We start from the raw sequence: 17,065 nt of genomic DNA on the forward strand, positions 1-17,065 counted from the left end.
GCAAAAGAAGCAAGGAATACTCTAAAAGTGCCGCTTCACAGGATATTAGTGTTCATATTTTGCCAGCCTCAGGTTAATAAAACTGGGCTGTTTCCAAACTGTGAAGGAGGACATACACTCAAACCTGTATTAACCAAAAAGCTGGAGGAGTAGCTTCGTTTGACTGACTAAATTTACTTATAAGGCCTTTTTGTTTCAACTACTGCTATCGAAAAACTTTCTAAAATGTATTAAGGAATACTTTCTTGCTTTAGTAAGTACCGTATAGTGAATATAATTAAATCACCAGTGACTGACTGCAAGTCTTATCATACATCAGGGTCAGCCTTGTGAGCATCAGTTTTCATTGGACCCTAATGAAGATGTGCACATTTAGGCTAAATGTATACAGACTGACCCCAGGCTATTCATTCTTTGGGAGTTCGTCTTTTTAAAAAACAAACAACAACAACAAACTGAATTGTTTAAAATTAATATTTCAAAGGGGAGGAAAGGAGCTTATTTTCTTGTAAGTCAAAAACCAGGAAAAATAAACTTGGTTATCTGAGCTTTTACTGTATCACTGGAGCTTTTCTAAAGTAATAGGTACTCTTGAAAAATCTGTTCCATTTCAACACTGTTATGGAAATAAATGCCCAAGGGCAAAGCTGGGGGAAAAGAAAGGTAAAATCCAATTCCTATATAGAGAAGAAAACAATATTGAAGAAAGCTGTGCAATATCCAGGTATTTACTAAGTATTTACTATGTACTAAGTATGCTTAGGTACTAAGTACTCTGCTAAGCACCATGGCTACAGGAAGCCTTTTGTGCCTGGGCCTCAGTTTCTTCATCTGCAAATTTAAAAGTTGAGCTATATATGCCTCTCGTTTAATATATAAAAACTTTCTGGGCTTCCCTGGTGGCGCAGTGGTTGAGAGTCTGCCTGCCAATGCAGGGGACACGGGTTCGAGCCCTGGTCTGGGAAGATCTCACACGCCGCGGAGCAACTGGGCCCCGTGAGCCACAACTACTGAGCCTGCGCGTCTGGAGCCTGTGCTCCACAACAAGAAAAGCCGCGACAGTGAGAGGCCCGCGCACTGCGATGAAGAATGGGCCCCGCTCGCCACAACTAGAGAAGGCCCGCGCACAGAAACGAAGATCCAACACGGCCAAAAATAAAATAAAATAAATAAATAATAAATAAATAAATAAACTTCCCATGCTGTGATTCATTATGAACAAAGTGATACTACTCTACTCTGACCCACTGCATGTATGTATGGGGTTCGGGGGGTGGTGAAATAACTTTCCAAGGGAGCTAGGATACTCAAACTCCTAAGAATACTATTCTCTACAATTAATTTAGGAATGCTGGCTAGTCATTTTATTCCTCTTTCATTGCTTTGGGCAGAACAGTAAATTAAGAACAAATAAAGAGCTGATTGGGTTATGTGTTATGGGATTAAATATTAAATATCCCAAAAGAGACAGTGAAGCATCCATGGAGGCCTTATTTCCTTTCAGTTTTCTCTGAAGTCTTACCCTAAAAGACAAATGGCATCAGCACTTGTGGTCTGACCAACAGAGCACTGGGGTGAACATGAGCAGGGCTGGATTTGGGTTCTAGCCTTGACAGTAGCAAACTGTGTGATCTTAGACAAGTCACCTGCTCATCTGCAAAATATTTTCTTCTATTTCTGTCATTAAACAAGAAAGCCATGACAATTTCAATGTATTTCCTTTTAAATAAAGATATTACACAAATAGTTCAGGAGAATGCCCTGGACGTATTTTGATTTTGGAAAGGCATTTGACCAAGTATTGAATACAAACATTAAGACAGACTGCACAGTCAAATGGGTTCCTAACTTTGAACAGCAAGCTCTGAGTAATGAATCAGAAGAAATGCTGGAAAGATGGACTGAATTAACAAGATTAAATTTAACTGTAGATTCAAATGAATGGTCTAGAACACTCTTTAAAATCGCTACTATATGCATATAATAAACTTCTGGCTTTCAGTTTGGATACCTCACTCTCCCTGTGTGGAATAATTGATTCATTGGGTTTTCTTCTTATGTTTCCCAAGTATAAATGTAAACCCTGGTACTACAGTGAAAAAAAGTCCACCAAGCATGGAGTAGAAGAGGCCTGACTTAAGTACAGTTCATGTGAAAAAGAACTTAGTCTTGAGCTGACTTCGAGCTCAACATGAGTCAACAGTGTGATATGACTGCCAAAAAAGTTAATGTAAGCTTAGCCACCAACAACAGAAGTATAGTGTCCAGAACAAGAGAGTTGCAGCTTTACTGTATTCTCTGCATGCTGTGCTGGACACCACACTTCTAGAATGATAGGCTCCATCCCCAGGACACCCTACTTAGGAGTGATACTGACAAAACAAGCACAATTCCATGACAGGAAGTGACCAGAATGGGAAAGGACCTAGAAAACAAGCCCTCGAGACTGAAAAAACTAAGACGATTTCTCCTGGAAAAGCTAAGTCTTGGGGGAGAGATACTGAATATCTGATGAGCTGCTGGAGACAAAGTTCAGACCTAATAGGACACATAGCAAAGCAGATTTGGTATCATACAAACAGTACCCAAAACAGAATGGGCTGCTTCAGCATTGGGGACATTCAGGTAATGCAATTGTTGTCAACTCTGGCTACACATTAGAAAATACCTGGGAACAGTTTTAAGTCTATCAATGCCCAGGCCCCACCTCTGACCAATTAAATCAGAATCACTGGGATTGGGCCTAGGCAATGGTAGATATTAAAAGCTTTCCAGGGGTTTCTCGCATGCAGCTACACTTAGGAATGACCAAGGTAAATACAGTCAGGGTGGCTACCTGTCTGTGTGTGGTATAGTGTAGAGGGGATTCCTTCTCAGAAGCCTGCATTAGATTTAACTTGTTAACATTATCCTCTATGATCATGAAGATTAGCTCTCTTTGCAAATACTTGAGAAGAAATCAAGTTTAAATGGCACAGTCTCTTAAAGGGAATAATTTAGGTTGAGTTATAATAATCGCTAGCCTATTCTGTTCATGAATAACTGCTTTCAGTGATTTAAGCATTACCATCTTTGAGGAAAAGGACAACAGAATCGACATGTTTATATGTTGATAAATTTAAACAATTTAATTCCAAAGTTTGTAAAATAAATTTAAAATATGCTAACATTCAAGAGTTCTCAAGTTAATTTCATGATAAAATATTCTTAAAGTCAAGCAGAAGCTGCTTTGTAGTTTGAATGGTCTCTGCCACTAGTAGCTTACCAGAGGTACATGATAAAATGTTATATTTTCCTACTTTAAATATTTTCTAAAATGTTTTATAACATAATAGCCTGGACCAATATACAGTCCTCCGTATTTCCTCCAGTGTTGGTTATATTCTTATTCTTAATCCTACTCTTCTGACCATTGAATAGAGGCATTTATACACATTTTCTAATCTCCTTTGAGAAAGATACATCCAGAGCCTTCTGGTCTTAATATAGGTCAGGCAACCACTGTAGTGGGTGGGGTTATGAGTCTAAATTTTAGTGACCCTCCAGATTTTTCCACTTACATATAACACACCCTCTAAACTTTAAAACTTTCACTTTAGGTTACGGTAAATCATCAACCATTTCCTTTTACTTTTGCCATTTGTCAATGCAAAAAGCTCCAAATGAATCCGAAGCTTCTTCTAGACTACTCAAAGTCTCTCCCATTAATCTTTGTCATGTGGTTCTAAATAACGAGAGAGATATAATGAGAGCGATATTAAACAAGATCATCTTGTTTACAGACAACCACCACCAAAAGAGCCTGGAATAACGCCGTGGATTTGACTAGATGGATTCAGAGTGAAGGAGCTTTTCAGGAGTCCTGATGTGGGGACCAAGCATACAGTTAACATTTTACCAATAGCTGGCTAACTGTACCACGTTCCAAGTAACGACTGCCCTTTCCATATCAAAACACTAGAAAGAATTACGACCTTAGAACCGTCTGAGCAGCTACTGGGTGGACAGTCTGCTCCACAGCCAACAGTCACCTTTCCATTTTTCAAGCACATACCTCTCACAGAAATGTTTTCAGTGCAGCAGTCTACAGAGCTGGTTATAACACCGGCACGATGTGACAACAAAATTCATGATGATTTTGCTTTTTTTAGCCTGCCCCCCTTTTTTAAAAAATTCTCCCCTCCCCCTTCATCCCCCAAAGAAAACCAAACCAACGATACTTCCACAAAACCTGACTCAGACTTATGAATATAATGCTTTCAGTGAAAGCAGACCAGCTTTATAGGAGAACAGCTTTCATGAGAAGCAGGAAGCTGATCTGAGCCGCAGAGAGCAGGGATGGGGCGGAGCAGAAAGGAACTGAGCTGGGGGGGAGCGAGCACAGACCGTCCTGGCTGCTTCTAGTTACTTATCGACAGTTTCAGCTTATAGCACAGATTTATGAACAGGGTGAGCATCGGTCCTGCCGTACCTTTTCTTTCTTTTACGAATCCCTGTCAATCTGGTTAACTATTACATGGGATAGTGAGGCCTTACAGCCTCGCCAGAGCCCAGTTGCAGGGAAATGATGTAAGCTCCCCACCTCCCACCAGCCCCTGCTCTGCCAATCCACCTCTACTCGGACCTTTTAACATCCCCTTCCTCCCCCAGTGCCACTGCCCTGGGGCGTCCCGGGCCCCAGGCTCGCCGAGCTGTATCCTACTGTGCAGCAGAAAGTATTTGCCAGGGGATAAGGAGCATTTTTGTTTTGAGAAAAGTCTTCAATGAAAAAAGTAAATGCCTCTCTATTTAAACAATAATGCTGAGTTGACAAAAGCTAGTCCCCAGTCGCCAGGAGAAATAATATTAAATTGGACGGAGGTAAAGAAGGCAATTTAGCAAAAGGCAGCAGAAAGTGTGATGCAGCAATGGGTATAATAATGGGAGTTAGGAGACACTGGTTCTCCTATTCTAATACCACCTCGCTGACCTTGAACAATTGGCTTAATCTCTCTGGTTTCATTTTCTGTAAAGGGAAAGAGTTAACGTAAATTACATCTGAGGTCTCTTGTAGTAATTTTATGAACTGATACACAAAAGAGACAAATCGGGGGAAAAAAGTAATCTGACTGTTGCCAAATTGTTGTTTACTCAAAATTGCACACAACTCCTTACACTGAGCTATTTAACATACGCTTTGCCAAGGTGCTAGTAAATGTGAGTAGGACTAGCAAAAGATGTGTAGGAAAAAAAGTTACAGGCGGGCTTCCCTGGTGGCGCAGTGGTTGAGAGTCCGCCTGCAGATTCAGGGGACACGGGTTCGTGCCCTGGTCCGGGAGGATCCTGCGCGCCGCGGAGCGGCTGGGCCCGTGAGCCATGGCCGCTGAGCCTGCGCGTCCGGAGCCTGTGCTCCGCAACGGGACAGGCTGCAGCAGTGAGAGGCCCGCGTACCGGAAAAAAAAAAAAAAAAGTTACAGGCAATTTGAGTGTTAATCCTGACCTGGAGAATTTATAGAGAATTAGGATTGTGAAGATTTATTCTCAGGAAAAGATGATTTATAAACAGATGCTTAGAAGCAATTAAGACCTTTAACATTAGCCTAGACAACAAACTATTTACCTTGGCCAGCACTGTTCTAAGTTTACAGGACGAGCGTGTGTGTGCGCACACACACACACACATATACATATTGGGGGAGAATTTTTTTAAATTAAGATCCCACTGGTTACTAGGACAAATAAGGATAGGCAAACTCCTAGAAGTGCATAAGACTTTCTAAGGGGTATGAAGGGTATGCAGGCACATAGATGGTAAATCAATTTCCATATCAACCTTTGTAAGTACACTTATCTGCCTGAGAATGCCCCTAGAGAGCAGGTTCACCTGTCCCATCCCCTCTTTTCCTATCCCCCCTCTCCCACTTTATAAAATCAAGGCACACAGTCACTCATCACAAATGTCACTCTGAAGCATTGCTTATGGTAGGAAAAAACCTCTGAGCAGGACATAAGGGTACAATTAGAAATACTGGTAGCGAAAAAGTGTGTGGCCCTAACTCTTGCAACTCAGGTGGTTTTGCCAATTTTTTGCTTGGAATAAAATTGGAGGAGGACCTAATCTGGTTGTCCGCTGGTAAATCATTAAAGACAATTTTAAATGATAGAGCACCATGGTTTTGAATATAACAGGAGGAGTTCAAAGAACTGAGTGACACTGCTGTAATAATACTCTCATCCTCTTCAACATATTTATGTGAACAAAATTTCAGTGTATATATTAAAATGAATGAAAAGTATGCTGAACTCTTTCTGCAGTGAATAATATTCATGTGCTGATATATGAACTAACTAGAAGAAAAGTACCGATAATGCACTGAGATAAATTTCCAGTAAAATAATATTTTTCTCTAATATTATTTATCAAAATTTGTAATTCACATGTTATTTTGATCAACTGTGTATTAATAATCACTGTGATAACTTACATATCACTTAAAGTCTTGTGATCACAATAAATTATATTTTGTCACCAGAAGTACCATAGGGTGATCAAAAATAGATTTTTTTTAAATGTAATAATACATAAGGATAAAATTTAGTGGGAAAAGTATAATAATAAAGACTTCAAGGAGAAAAATTAACACTAAAATTTGACTGTTAAAAAGTAGTTTGTAGGGCTTCCCTGGTGGCGCAGCGGTTGAGCGTCCGCCTGCCGATGCAGGGGACACGGGTTCGTGCCCTGGTCTGGGAAGATCCCACGTGCCGCGGAGCGGCTGGGCCCGTGAGCCATGGCCGCTGAGCCTGCGCGTCCGGAGCCTGTGCTCCGCAGCGGGAGAGGCCCGCGTACCGCAAAAAAAAAAAAAAAAAAAAAGTAGTTTGTAAATGGATAGTGGTAGGTAAATGTTAAACAGCTATGGTATTTGATTCAAGTAAATACATTTTAAAAGGCTATACCAATTTTATTAAGAAATGTCAACATTTACAATCAGTGACGATTATATCATTAGCAAATGATTAAACTCATGACGAAATTTTTAAATGTCATTGAAGAAATATATGACAGAATCCAATAGTTTTCAAAATTCTTTTACTACAGCAAAAATGTTTAAAGACTGGTGAACCCTTCTTCCAGTCCACAACACCTTTCAACTGTCACTAAGAGTTTAAAAGAAATAAATAATTTTTTTTTTTTTTTTAAAAAAAGGACAGCAATCTAGAACTCACAAAACTGAGATGAGTTCACAGAAGTGAACATGCTTTACTTTAAAACTCCATACGGAGAAAACTTAGGTTCTCACTACTGGGTGCCTATATGAAGCTCCCCTCTCCATTCTAATTGTGGAAATAAGCCAAAAAGCTAACTAAATCTGTTTAATTCTGATAAAAATGGTTTAAGTAAGGGATGGGTATCTTCTATAAAATACATACATCAACTTAGTGACATTTAATTCCAGAGGTCATATGGGTTCTGGATCACTGATACTGACGGATGGCTGAGTAACATATAGAAAGATGTAATTCTATATATGCCCCATCCAAAACCTCAATCTGCTGATATAACAAAAGATTTATGGAAAAGAGAGGCCTAACATTTTTAAGATATGATGCTCATTCACCTTACTACCAAGCCTATCACCCTCCCAACCACCAATATACAAATATATGTTGCTTTTATTAATTACCTGCTCACTAAATGTTTTTTATTATTATGGTGTTTGGTAGTCCAAAAGTTCAGTTCCCAAGCTACTGGTCCATCGAGTGCCCTAGAACCTTAGGTTCATTCCCAGAAGCACAAAATAAACCTTTCACTTTCAAAAGTAGCAAATAAAATTCAAATAACATCGAAGGGGAGATATGGTTTTAAAGAGTTAACTGATACTACCTGTTCTATTTAAAATGTTCATATGGTAAGCTTACTCTATTCCATGAATTATTATTTGGTTACTATTATTACAGTCTCACTTGACCCTTGAAGCAATTCTAATATTATTTCCAGGCTACTGATTGTGAAACTGAACCTCAAAAGTATTGAAGTGATTTGCTCAACATCACAAATGAAAGCCAGAACTAGAACTCAATCCTGCAGATGGATGGTCCAGCAAAGTTTGCTGTTACATGTACTTGCCCCACTGAAACTGCAGGTATAATCAACAAAAACTGCAGTGAAAAGCAGTGGCAGCATTCCTGCTCTTTTCTATGTTTCCCACGGGCCATCACAGTTTTAGTCCAAAAAGCAGACATTTTGGAATAGCACAGATCAGAGTTTGAATCCAGACCATGTGACTTGGGTGAGTTATTTAACTTTTCTAAGGCTCAATTTCCTCAGCTGTAAAAGGTATTAAACAGCACCTATGTATAAGGTTGCTGTGGGGATTAAAAGGGATAGTGTTCTTAGCACCACGCCAGCAACAAACTTGAATTTACTAAATAATGATAACTAACATCTTTGAGCTCCATTATGTGATGTGTCTTAATTCATCTAATTTTCCTAATAATTATATGGCACAGTAGATACTATTATTATCACTCCTAGAGAGGTAAGGCAATCTGCCTAGGGCCACAGACAGAACTAAGAAGGGAAGGAGCTGGCCTGAGGCTCAGGAGCCTGACTCCAGGGCTCACACTCTCAACTACCGTATAATACTGCTGCCTCTTTAGAAATGAGCATAATGATAGCACCTTTAGTCTCACCCCCATCTCCATCATCCACCTTCTCTAGAGTTAGCCTGGAGGGCCTTAGGTCTATGACGCACCCCAGCAATGAGTCATAAAGAGCTGGGAATCTGACTAAGTGAGAATGACCGAAGTAAGGGTTTCAGGGAAGAAATCAAGAAGGAAGTTGGTCCCTGGAAGAGAATAATGTGCAACAGAATGGAGAAACTAAATGGAGGCCTGAAATTGGGAACATGAAAACATATCAGCTATTAGAGGGGGGACGGGGCTGGGGGATTCAGCCCAAGAAAAATAAACTTATATTTTAAAATTTTAATTAGGTGCCTAAAGGAAAACTATAAAAGAAAAATTGCAAAAACCTGGCCTGTGATATAATTTGGGGTTTACTCCCTACCTATTTAATAATTGTTATCTGACTCTGGGGGAAAATGTGATCATTTTAATCAACTCTCACTGATGACCTGATACAGGCACAATGAAAAGCATTTACCTCTGAAAGTATCAGGGCCCAGCAAAATGTCCCTTTCAACTACTGAACTGCAATTCTATTCCACTGGCAAATCTTCAATCTCATGCTCATGCCATGTTATTGCTGAGTTCCTGTGGATAACTGTGTTTGGGGCTTTTCATCTACATTATTTTCCTCTGTGCCTTCTGTCTAAATCTAAAACCTGTTTTTTTTCACTTAAAGGGACTGCTGGATATCTCAGTTTACCTATTTCCCTCAGGCAGAGTTAGGCTGCATTCCACGTGTTCCCCAAAGCTCTGCATGTGCCACTATTACAGCATGGGCGACTCTCATTTGTGACTAAAGATCTCATTACCCTGTGAGATCCCACAGAAAAGAATCCACGTTTTGCTCACCTTCACAGCCCCAGCATCTAGTACACTGTGTTGCACTCAATAAATGTTGAAAGATCAGCTGCAAGTTTTCAAGCCTGTTTTTTGTCTCCTTCAAGGTTTCCTTTGCCACTATCTCTTTAGATAGTGATAATCTTGGATCATCAAAAGTGATTAGGATTTAGAGGATTAGTGATTACTTCTCTGGCAACTGGCTGGGGAAATAAAAAGGAAACAATCCTGGGTTGATGTTTCAGTACCCACTTTCCTTAATATGAGCAGATTCCGTTTTCAGACAAAAGATATGCTTTAGGGTCATGATCACTTAAAATTTTTTGACTGGCTCAAGGGGCTGTGTTTACCCCATAATATCCAGCAAAGTGCCTAGCACAAGGTCAGTGTCAGATAAACACTTTTTATATTGGTTAACTGACTGCTGCTATTGGAACTGTCATAGGCCAAATGCAGAAGATCCCTGAACTACCAACAAGGGTGTTAAAAGATTTAGCAAAACACCAGTTAGTCTCTAATTTCAGATAATTAGCTTTTTAAAAATGTGAAACTACGATTAAATATAGTCAGACAATAAAAATTCCCCAAAGTATCATACTTCTATTTGTTCCATATGGAGGTCTTTGAAAAGTATAGTGCTAAGAGAACTTCCTAACCTTAATCTGAAAAAAAACTCTCTCATAAACTATATGGCACAAATTAACAGAAACTGTTGGTCCTTTAGGGTATGTGTATAGGAAGGAGACTCGGGATCAGTGATCAAGTAATACTCCTGCAATTCCCCAAATCTGATTCTATTTTGATAAATCTAAACATACCTATTTGAAAAAGTTACTGGGGGGCGGGAGGGGTGGGAGTTCTGAAAGTTGCACATGCCCCTTTTGTTAATAAAGCCTGAGCTTGTGCATACTGGTAAATATAGCAAAATAAACAAACTTTAAAGAAAAACTTTAGGTTGTATGCAAAGATGTATCTTTCACTGTTGTGGCCTCTCCTGTTGCGGAGCACAGGCTCCGGACGCGCAGGCCTAGCGGCCATGGCTCACGGGCTTAGTTGCTCCGCGGCATGTGGGATCTTCCCGGACCAGGGCACGAACCCGTGTCTCCTGCATCGGCAGGTGGACTCTCAACCACTGCGCCACCAGGGAAGCCCAAGATGTATCTTTAAATGTTTCAAGTTCCCCTAAGCTTTCCTTGCATTATTAGCCTTCAAGAGACATTAAGGCGGAGCATTCTGTTCAATGCTAAAGCAGCTATTATACTAAAAATCATCTTAAGATATTTTTAAAAATCAGCAATCTCTCAGAGAACACCTGGTGATCTTAACAAACCTTTTTTTAACCCAAGACACTACGAAAAAAAAAAAAAAGTATAGTATAGTAAGTAGATTACATTTTACAGGCCCATAGGCTTAAGTTTTCCCAAATGTCAAACTCATACTATACTGAGAGATTATTAACTTTGTGATAGAATTAATCTCTTTAATATAAAGCCACAGTCATAGCTACCATATAATCAAAATTAAGTTACATATACAATGCCAAAAAAATTCAAAGTAACATTGTTTTGTGTCATAATGATTATAAAGGCTAAATGGTATATATTCACCAGTAAGTTACAGATTCTCCTCACCACATACATTCAAATATTCTTTTATTATCTTCATAAAATCTTAATAAGAACATTTAAATTACCTTAAAGTATTCTGCTCAAGGAAATATTTCTATTAGTATTAAGACTCTTGAAAATAGAATGTTACTAGGTATGGGATTTGTGTCCTCCTTTTAACTGCATGCTATTACTAACAGGTGTAACATTCATTGATTCTTTTTTTCTTTTTTAAATGTTTTTTAAATTTTATTTTTTTAATTGAAGTATAGTTGATTTACAGTGTTGTGCTCATCTCTGCTATACAGCAAAGTGACTCAGTTATACACATATAGACATTCTTTTATATTCTTTTCCATTATGGTTTATCAGATACTGAATATAGTTCCCCGTGCTATACAGTAGAACCTTGCTGTTTATCCATCCTATACATAATAGTTTACATCTGCTAATCCCAAACTCCCAGTCCTTCCCTCCCCTATCCTACTCCACCTTGGCAACTACAAGTCTGTTCTCTATGTCTGTGAGTCTGTTTCTGTTTTATAGATAGGTTCACTTGTGCCATATTTTAGATTCCACATACAAGTGATATCATATGTATTTGTCTTTCTCCTTCTGACTTACTTCACTTAGTATGATAATCTCTAGTTGCATCCATGTTGCTGCAAATGGCATTATTTCATTCTTTTTTATGGCTGAGTAGTATTCCATTGTATATATGTACCACATCTTTATCCATTCATCTCTTGATGGACATTAGGTTGTTTCCATGTTTTGGCTATTGTGAATAGTGCTGCCATGAACATAGGGGGTGCATGTATCTTTTTGAATTATAGTTTTGCCTGGGTATATACCCAGGAGTGTCATTGCTAGATCATATGGTAATTCTATTTTTAGTTTTCTGAGGAACGTCCACACTGTTTCCCACAGTGGCTGCACCAACTTACATTCCTACCAACAGTGTAGGAGGGTTCCTTTTTCTCCACACCCCCTCCAGCATTTGTTATTTGCAGACTTTTTAATGATGGCCATGCTGACTGGTGTGAGACGGTACCTCACTGAAGTTTTGATTTGCATTTCTCTAATAGTGATGTTGAACATCTTTTCATGTGTCTACTGGCCATCTGTATGTCTTTGGAGAAATGTCTATAAGGTCTTTTGCCCATTTTTTGATTGGGTTGTTTGTTTTTTGTTGTTGAGCTGTTTGTATATTTTGGTGAACATTCATTAATTTTTATAGTTCCTTATAAAACAAGTAAATCATATTTAGTAGAAATATATTTTCTCAAATCATATTACATATATTATTTATTTGCATGTTTTTTAACCTGATAACTTTTCCAGAGAAAAGCTGTTCTTCTATTATCCTCTAACATCTCCCTAGCTCTATGAGGTCTCAGGTTTGAAAGTCATAATTTGTCAATGTTTTAGCAAGTCCCTTGATACACAGATATCTAAGATGGGTCTACAATGCACAAGGTTTTACTGATGGAAATTTAGCAAGCATATTTTACAATATATTTTCACTTAAGAGAAAAACCACTGAGGTAAACATTATTTCCATTTTACAGAGAAAGACACTAAGCTCCGTAGAGGCTAAGCAACTCACATACTAAATAAGCTTTAAAAGGAAAGATGTGAATTAGGTTTTCTTTCTTGAAATCAGGTGCTTTTAGCATACACTGGAAAGTTTAAAAACACATTTGTTCTTCAATGAAGAATAAAATTTGGGGGAGCAGGGAATTTCACATGCTTCTCAAATGCCTCCTGCTTCTCCTCCCCTTTAAAGCAGCTGTTTCTGCATCATAAACCAAGTCTTTCTAAGCCTCTTTTATTGGACTTGCACTGCTCCCCAAATTCTCTAGCTATTGTTTTGATCTCTTTCATTATTTTTATAAATTTTTTCACTGTCCTATGAAAAATGAAGAATGTTATCTAAGTTTGGTTTTTTGGTTTGTTGTTTTTTTTTTTTTAGATAGGCATTATAGTTTTAAAAAGAAAAAAGGCTTCCTCTAGAACTTACAAGCACCAAGGAGAAGGGAAATATACCTTGAAAGCTAATGATGTGATTCTACACTTAATCTATGATTCTGTCCTTAAGACTATGGGGGAAAAAAACCCATCCAGAATGGCATTAACCTTTAGGAAATTGGCCACTTCCCAAGAGTGGATAATGCATGGAAGCTGGAGGTATTATGGGTTGTGTTAAGGAGGCAAGGTCACAAAAGGTCAGTAACTAAGTTTCCGGCAATACCGGGTCATGCAAAGTTGTGACTTCTGTTGGAACCATACACAGCCTGTGCTTATACTGATGAGTGGAACCCCTGACCTCACACTCTCAAACAGCTTAATTCCTACTATCTGTCCCAAACCCCAAGTGCTGGTTGTAGGCCCACTGGCATGGCTTTTAATGATAGACTAAGTAATAGGTAAATAAGCTCTCAGATGTGAAACACAGCCCAACACAGTCACTGCAAGAGGGATTCATTTATGTAGGCAGGAAGTGCTCTGGATAAAGGTTAAACTCTAAAATGATTTAAAGAAATAAGAGAGGGAGTGGTAAAATAAGAGAGATGAAGATTTAGAAAACGGAAATACAATAGATACATGTATACGAACATACATAAATAATTTTGTTTATAATATAAAACATATATCTAATTATTTCAGTCATAAAGTCTTCATGCTTAAAGCTGATACACCCTTACTGGTCCCACGGAATGGTTATTTATAAAAATATTTTCAGAAGTGTTTACAAGAAATACTTCCTATTTGAAACTGTAAAACTCATATTGTACTTGTGAAGTAATATATTCCTGGGAAAAAATGAAAGGATTAAGATCTGTAGAAAGGAGGAAGGGACCAAATTACACCCCAAAATGTTGGAAAGCACTAAAACAAAGGCATAAAGGAACTAATCAAAATTCATGGAGCACAAGGCAAAATTTCCAGCCAACTGTGAAAATCACACTTTTGAAACAAATTTTGTTTTGCTAGATCTTGTCCTTTCTTTAAATACATCTATGTGCCTTTTTTGTGATTAAGAAGGCCAAAATTCTCAAAGCAGGCATAAAGAAATTCTGAGATATTTCTGTATTTGAACAACAGGTTAACTGTCCTCTGGTATCTTCCCAGAGAAGATGAAGAGTACAATTCCACTTCCGAAACTTTGAAAAAGAACTGCTATGTGGCACTGCTCAAAAACCAAGCCAACACTTAGGCTTTCATGCTTCCTCTGGTGGAACTTCTTGAAACAGTGCCAAGAATCATTTGATCACGTAAACCAGGGCTGATGAGTTAGAAGCAGCTGGAGTATATGAATCAGTGGTCATTTCTCTGTTGCATTTTTGTTTTCAAATAATTATCTGGAGAACCAAGTAACTTGATCAAAAAGGCACAATGGAAACAAAATTAGTTAGAAAACCTAGAGAATAGTTCTGAATTAGGATTAAACTCCTTTGACTTCAACTGTTCTCTATTTTTTTCTATAGCTTTGTTTTCTCAGTCCTCTTATAAGATTTTGGAGAGTAAGGAACCAAGTACACTTCTACCTTCCTAAACACAACAAGATAATGGTCAAATAGCAGATGTTCAAAAGATATTTACTCACTGAGTGTAATTAATAAGCTCAAATAATAAAACGTTTCCTTACTTTTCCCCCACTAAAATCAAGTTTGCATTAAAAATAGGAGAAATTGCATAAAATGATTTCTAAAGATTCAAATGCAATGCATCAAAAAAGCTAAAGGGAGGGCTTCCCTGGTGGCGCAGTGGTTGAGAATCCGCCTGCCAATGCAGGAGACACGGGTTCGTGCCCTGGTCCGGGAAGATCCCACATGCCGTGGAGCAACTAAGCCCGTGAGCCATGGCTGCTGAGCCTGTGCGTCCGGAGCCTGTGCTCCGCAATGGGAGAGGCCACAACAGTGAGAGGCCCGCATACCGCAAAAAAAAAAAAAAAAAAAAAAGCTAAAGGGAAGTTTCATGGGGGCAGAGTACAGTAAATGCAGAAATGGAAATAAATGTGTGTAACACAACAGCCCTAATTCTTACATCACAGATGTTCTTTGTAAACACCATTTATATTTTTTTAACCTAATTTAGGAGATTTAGTTTCTTATATTCATGAATGTTCACTAGTAGACTATATATGATACATACAGTATATGATTTTAAACTGAAATAAATATTGCCCATAATCACTTCACTCCATAGTGATTTTTGACTCCCTGTCTTTTTCTTTGTAACCCCGAAGTCGGCCATGCCTTTACATCATGCTATATGTTCAATTTTTACCCCATTCTTGCACATTTCTGTCAGAGAATAGGACATGAGAAAGGCAAGAGTTGAGAGGAAAAGGTAAGTGGGTATTAAGAAATAAGAACAAAAAGATAATATGGGGAGGAGGAAGGGTAAGCTGTGACGAAGTGAGAGAGAGGCAGGGACATATATACACTACCAAATGTAAATTAGCTAGCTAGTGGGAAGCAGCCGCATAGCACAGGGAGATCAGCTCTGTGCTTTGTGACCACCTACAGGGGTGGGATAGGGAGGGTGGGAGGGAGGGTGACGCCAGAGGGAAGAGATAAGAGAACATATGTATATGTATAACTGATTCACTTTGTTGTAAAGGAGAAACTAACACACTATTGTAAAACAGTTATACTCCAATAAAGATGTTAAAAAAAAAAAAAGAACAAAAAGATAAACAGCCAAATCATTCAGGACTTTCTTAGTCATGGTAAGGAGCGTGTATTTATCCTAAGAATGATAAGAATTCAGTATAGGAGTAATAAGATTAGATCTGCATTGGAAGGTCCCCTCCGGCAACAAGGGGAGGAGGGTGGACAGAAAAGGGGCAAAACTAGAGTCAGGGACACTTTTTAAGAACTTGCTTAGAGACTTCTCTGGTGGTCCAGTGGTTAAGACTGTGCTCCCAATGCAGGGGGCCCAGGTTCAATCCCTGGTGAGGAAACTTAGATCCCGCGCACAGAGATCCTGCATGCCACAAGTAAAAGATCCTGCAACGAAGATCCCAAGTGCCAAAACTAAGACCCGGCCCAGCCAAATAAATTAAATAAATAAATACATTGAAAAAATTGAAGGAAAAAAAAAAAAAAGAACTTGCTTAAATTACACAGACAAGTAATGTGGTGGTCTGTATTAGGATGGGGACAGTAAAGAGGAGGAGCCATGGATCAATTCCAGAGATGCAAAGGAAGTAGAATCAAATAGACTTGATGATTAAACATATCAGGGTGGCAGATGGGAAGATAGGGAAAGGGAGGTTTTACTATAAATCCGTCCTGAGGAGTATTTTTTAAAATGACGAGCTATAGGGGCTCCCCTGGTGGCGCAGCGGTTTAGAATCCGCCTGCCGATGCAGGGGACACGGGTTCGTGCCCTGGTCCGGGAGGATTCCACATACCGCGGAGCGGCTGGGTCCGTGAGCCATGGCCGCTGAGCCTGTGCGTCCGGAGCCTGTGCTCCGCAACGGGAGAGGCCACAACAGTGAGACGCCCGCGTACCACAAAAAAAAAAAAAAAAAAAAAAAGATGATCTATAATAATTATAAACTTGTTTTTCTCTATAGTGGTTGCCTTTATGCATGTATTCCTAAACAATACAGTTTAAATTTGCCAGCTTCTGAACTCTAGATAAGTAGAATATTCTTCTGTGACTTGCTCCCTTCTCTCAGGAGTATATGTCTGATATTCATCTGGGTGCTTGTGTTTAACTCTTTCGGTTATTTGGCCAAATGTTGAATGAATATACCAAACTTAGCTGATCTAGTAAATGAATGATATGCAAAAAAAATTTTTGCCCCATTCTTTTTTACTCACTTATGTTAGTTTTAGGAAAAATAACATAAGTATTTCCAAATGTTATTAAAAATATAAATGAACATAATCTTAACGGCTGAATTTTCTTTTTAACTGGAATTGGTAAACTCAGGA

The 17,065-nt window shown here is 38.7% G+C and overlaps 1 protein-coding gene across 15 annotated transcripts in view; it reads right to left on the reverse strand.

Moving 5' to 3' along the window:
- BBX (BBX high mobility group box domain containing) overlaps positions 1–17,065 on the reverse strand; it is a 292,190-nt gene that overhangs the window by 209,549 nt on the left and 65,576 nt on the right. Inside the window, exon 1 of one of the 15 annotated variants that reach the window (XM_067034711.1) lies at positions 4,055–4,075. The exons of the other annotated variants lie outside the window; for them this stretch is intronic. The gene's annotated coding sequence lies outside the window, so the exon portion shown is untranslated. Of the gene's footprint in view, positions 1–4,054; positions 4,076–17,065 lie in introns of those variants that run through there. 15 annotated transcript variants of the gene reach the window in all.

Source organism: Kogia breviceps, chromosome 5 (assembly GCF_026419965.1).
Source record: "Kogia breviceps isolate mKogBre1 chromosome 5, mKogBre1 haplotype 1, whole genome shotgun sequence".
Lineage (NCBI taxonomy): Eukaryota > Metazoa > Chordata > Mammalia > Artiodactyla > Physeteridae > Kogia > Kogia breviceps.